Genomic DNA, 5,554 nt, shown 5'->3' with positions numbered 1-5,554 from the left:
TGAGGATTTCTACCAACTTTTACAGTCAGAAAATTATTAAACATTTAATCCAGATGCATTAATAATTATTGGAGTTCCTTTTTTTCTGGAATGAAAAAGTTGGAAATAATGAGGACAGACAAGTAGTCAGACAGTAAGGATATAGAGACAGAAATGAGATGGGAGAACAAATGACTGAATTTTGTGCATTCAATGATATATTCATAGCAAATACTTTTTTTAAGAAACACAAATGGTGCCTTTACACATGGACTTCACCTGACAGTCTGCAGATGAATCAGTTTAAGTACATCTGTGGAAAAAATCACTGGAGAAACTCACTATCAGGAGTCAGAAACAGACCAGGTGCTGACTGTGGAAGACTATGAACATGTGCAAGTTCAAACTGAAGCTGAGGATTAGAACACATCCACAAGCAGCAAAATACAACCTTGAGTCTATTCCACCTAAACAATCTAGAAAAGCATTAACAAATTTTATTGGCCTTGGAGTTTAAAAAAAGGAGAGATTAAAGAAGACCACTTCTTTTTGTTTCTGTCTTCAGTGATTAAAGTTGTAATTTTTTTTTCATATTAATAACTTAGTTACATTTCCAGGTGTTGCTTTCACCTGGTCTGAAGAGCAGAGATTTTTGGAAAATTAGAAAAACACTCAAGTGTGATTCTATAAAATTTATTTTAGAAGAACTCAATCAGATATTTACACAAAAGCAAAGATAAGGAGGTGAGGAAGGGCAGAGGAATTGGATGGATGGAAATGATAGATAGGTTGAAAAGGTGAGAATGTGGATAGTTTTTAGCGATTGTAATCAATGCCATAGAATAATTTGTATATGAATTATTGAATGGAAATAAAACTTACTGTGTAAAATTTAATCTAAAACACAATAACAAAAAGCTTATTAACAAATTCACAGTACTATATGTTTCATGGACTGCCAAAAGGATAAACATGTCTGTTTTGAAAGAAGTACAACCAAGGTGCTCCTTAGAGACAAGGTAAGTGAAACTTTGTCTCATATACTTTGTGCATGATGGGAATTAGTTATTGAAAAGGTAGTGACTTTCCAATTGGGTAGCGATAGTCGCATTGGAGTCCTGGTGGTATAGCAATTAAACACTTGGATTGTAACTCAAAGATTGACGATTCAAACATACTAGTTGCATTATTTGGAAGCAGGAGTGGCATCCACTTCCAAAATAGCTTGTCTCTGGAAACTCTATGGACTTGGAGAAACGATGAAAGTTATACAAGTGTTCAGGGGTTTTGTTCATAGGGGCACTATGAGTCGTCTATGACTCCACAGCACTTAACAACAACAGTTACACTATGGGGAGCTGTGGTGGCCTAGTGGCAAGAAGCTGCACTGCAATCATGAAGACACATGGTGAAAGGTGACCAACTGCTCCATGGGAGAAGGATGCGCAATCTACTCCAGTGTCATTAACTGCCTCTGGAAACCCACCAGTGGGTCAGGTATCGGTTAGTTCCGACTCAACGGTACACAACAATAGTTGCACTATCGGAGAAAGATATGTCAGTAAACTTCCATGAATATTAGTCTTGGGAAACTTACAGGGGTTTTTATTCTGTTCTATAAGATCATTATGAATGATTTTTTATCACTATTAAAAAAAACCATAAACTATTTCATTTTTTAAGCCCTTAAAAGGGACTTGATGGGGAGGGGTGGGCAGGGAGAAAAGTGCGGCAATGAATGAATGGAAATCCGAAACCTCTGTAAATGTCTATTAAAATTAATAATAATTTTAGAAAAAGAAAAGGGGGGAAAAAGGGGGGGGGACTTGAGGAAGCTACCCAGGGTTTTGCCTTTTTGGCTCAATAGAAAGATTTCATAGTGGTATGGTACCACTTTGAAGGGGAAAGTCTGAGTTTCTCTATGATAAATCCCTTTGCCAAATGAAGGAGTTGCAGACTTGCTACTGGCAAGAGTGAAGTAAGTGGGTGAGTACAGCTATCCTGATAGGGGAGCGATTTTTAATAGTTCAGTCTAGATAAAAAGTGTCAATGCAGGAATTGGACACTAAGGAGAAATATAGAATCTCCTGAAAGGACCTGCCAACTATTTCTGGGCAATAATGTTGCCATTACTTGAGGTAGCAGACAGGCTACCTTCTTTCTGAGGTGTTGAGGAGAGTAGCTGAGCCAAGGAGAGGTTGATTGAGAGAAACAAGGGATTTTTGGTTAAATGGAATACTTTGTTTGGGAACCAGAAACCTTGACTGGTAATCTCTTGGTCACTGAGCCACAAATTTTCCTTGGAAAGAATGCATCTCTTCCAGCAAAATCTTCCTAGGGTTTATGTAACTAAGGAATGAACTGAGATGAATGTGTGGAAGTGTTATTTAATGGTGTAGTGTACTAGGAATTGAAAACTTGCAGCAGATTTGAAATCCCAACTCTTGATAAAATTTTTTAAAGATTGTGAAATTATCAAAAAGCACATAAATCAAGTTTTATAATACTGTATGATGGGTATTTCTTTCTTTGAATTCTCAGGCATGGTTTTGGCAATGCAAGAATTCTGTAACAGTAACAAATTCAATAAAAGGAAAACTATGGATTTTGGAGTAAAAAATGTTAATTATTTTTTTTAAAAATTGATCTGTAGGATATTTTAGACTGTAGTTATAAGTCTGCATGGTTCAAAATCAGGAAAGGAAAGAGTGTGTCAGGAATGTGTCTTGTCTCCATATCTTTTCAATCTATATGCCGAATAGACCATTAGGAAGGCTGGGCTTTAAAAGGAGGAATGTGGTATTAGGAGTGAAGGAAGATTCATCAGCAGTCTACATTATGTAGATGATACAATATTGCATGCTGAAACTGAGGAGGACCTAAAGCGCTCACTGCAGAAGGTCAAGTGCTATAGTTTCCAACATGGATTGAAGTTCAACGTCAAGAAGACAAAGATTCTCACCACTGGACCAATTGACAGCACTATGGTAGACGGAGAAGAGATTGAGTTTGTTAACAATTTCAGCTTGCTCAGCTCCACAATTAGCACTCTTGGTACCAGCAGTCAGGATATCAAAAGACTAATTGTGTTAGATAAATCTGCTGTCAGGGACATTTCCAGAGTACTGAGAAGCAAAGAGGGACAAAGGTGTGCCTGATCCAGGCCATGATCTTCACAATTACTTGCTATGCATCAGAGAGCTGGATAGTGATTAAGGATGACAAAAGAAGAAATGATGGCTTTGAATTGTGGTGCTGTAGAAGAGTCTTGAACATACCATGGACCACCAAGAAAACAAATAGGTCTGTGTTGGAGAGGGTGATACCAAGTTTCTCCTTGGAGGCTAGGACTTTAAATCTCTGTTTCAGATATTTTGGGCACATGGCCAAGAGAGACTGGTCCTTGGAGAAGGACGTCATACTTGGAAGAGTGGAGGGACAGCACAGGAAAGGAAGATACCAGATGAGATGGATTGATACAGTAAGTGGGGAAATCAGGGTGGGTGTGTTGGAGTCAGTGACTGGCTCAGGACAGTGGAGACTTCAAAGCTGTTGTACATAGGGTTGCTATGAGTTACAAGTAATTCGACAACACATAACAACAACAATAATTATAAGTCAGAATCACACTTAAATTTTTTTTTTTTTTTTGACAGGAGAGTCCGGCCTCTTTATTGCCTCTCCCGTGGGCTCAGGGAGAAGCCAGCACAGTGTCCTCCTGGAGAAGCAGGCCCCATGGCAGGCCCCGGGAGTAAGGGGCTGGGCAGCCAGGAAGCCATGCGAGCATCTGGGTGGGGAAGTGCTCCCTGCCCCTTGATCCCCTTGAGGCTTAAGGGCCTCATTGGTCCTGACGGAGCCAGAGCCCGAGAGCAGCTGTAGCAGCACTGGCTGTGGGCAGTCCTAGGCTCATGAGGTCCAGTAGACATAGACCAGGCTCAGGAGGATGAAGATGGCCAGGGACAGAAGCATGTTTTTCCGGTTCTCTTGCCGAAGCAACTTGAGCTCCTTCTCATTAGTTGGAGACTTTGCTCATCAAGCTGTTCTGCTCCTTTTCCAGAGACCGCCTGGCCTCTCGGCTTAGCTCTGCCCCATCAAGCTTATCGTTGACGACCTCCAAGTCCCTTCAACACTGGGACAGCTTTTCTTCTAGCCCATCGATCTCTAGAGCTACACCCAGATTCCCCCGCTTCTTTTTCGCCATGTTACTTGCCACAATCCCCCTAAAATTTTTTATACTTTTTTAACCTCCGCAGAAATAACAAAGGCATATATTGTACTTTATATATTACTGGGAAGTGTTAAAGTCCTAGATTTCCTTTTATACCCACTGGATCAGAACCCCTTTAATATAATAATTAAAGGGTCACTTGAATAAGAGTATGTAACAGTGAGATAGACCAAAATATATAAATAAAATTTAGCCTATCTGGAAAAGGAAATAGACAATTCCACAATAAGAGTCAATTCAAGTAATTGCTGTTGAGTCATAACTGACTCAAAGCTGGCCTCCATTGGATTTTCAATTCTGTAAATCAATAGGGAGGAAATTAGGAGTAATGTGAGACTCTGTGCCAAGAGTGAGCACTCTTAATTGCATGTGGGGAGATGGGACTGAGGCAGCCTTGGGGTTATAGGTCCCTTTAAGAGAGGATCCTTGCCTCCACAGCTGCAGGGCCATCCCAGGGGTCGAACAGGACAAGAGTCTTTAGTATACAGAACTATAAAAAGAGGAAAGAATTTTTGTAGCTCTCTATGGGAGAGACAGCTGACTTGAAACCCTCTGCACACAAGCTGCTTGAGCTGGCAGCTCTGATTTCTAATCTCTTGCCACTCCAAAGGCAAAGAAAAGCATTAAGCTTAAGGAGAAAAGATGCATGAGAAACTGCTTGAGTAGAGCACCTCGTCTCACACCACTCAGCCACTTCATACTTGAGGGAGGCCTGTAGAGTTGCTGTCAGGGGACTACAATAAGATGAGATTCCTACAAGGCTGCCGTGCAGAAAAGAGAGAACCTCAAGGACTTTAAGAAAGGCAAATTTTCCCAGAAAAGGACTTACAGTAGAGTGAGTAGCTCTCTCCATAGACTGAACATTTTAACTTGCCAACTAATTAGTCACATTTTAAAGACAAGAATTAACAACATCTTTTGCAGACATAATAGAAATGACCTAAAACTTATCAAGAAAAATTTCACATAGCATCCAGAAAGGAGAAGGGTGCTTCAACTGTGTGAAAAAACAAATTGAGCCTTTTCTAAAGAAAGCAGTGAATATTACAGACCTCATATCCCAGAGTCAAGAAGGCAGATGATTGGAGACATTCAAACAACTATGAATGAAAGTACAAACGATGGAAGAAACAATGGAAGCCACAAATAAAAGGGATAACCTAGAGGTAGAGAACCAGAAAAAAAAATATATTGATGAAGACTTAAACAGCTACAGAAGAAGGTGAAAATGATAAAAGAAACAATGGAAACCACTAAGAAAGCAAATGCTCCAGAGACTCGGAGCCAGAAGAAATATATTGATGAGGAGGAACTGCAAAAAATGGAAGAAAGAATTGGAACTATAGA

General features: G+C 39.9%; 1 pseudogene; it reads right to left on the bottom strand.

Moving 5' to 3' along the window:
- Nucleotides 1-3,885: 3,885 nt before the first annotated feature.
- On the bottom strand, nt 3,886-4,180 carry LOC102849792 (annotated as a pseudogene).
- Nucleotides 4,181-5,554: the final 1,374 nt, after the last annotated feature.

The sequence above is a fragment of the Elephantulus edwardii genome, unplaced genomic scaffold, assembly GCF_000299155.1.
Source record: "Elephantulus edwardii isolate Elephantulus edwardi_28Jun2011 unplaced genomic scaffold, EleEdw1.0 scaffold00001, whole genome shotgun sequence".
Lineage (NCBI taxonomy): Eukaryota > Metazoa > Chordata > Mammalia > Macroscelidea > Macroscelididae > Elephantulus > Elephantulus edwardii.
The sequence above is the reverse complement of the archived record's forward strand: the minus strand, read 5'-3'. Positions and strand labels throughout refer to the sequence as shown.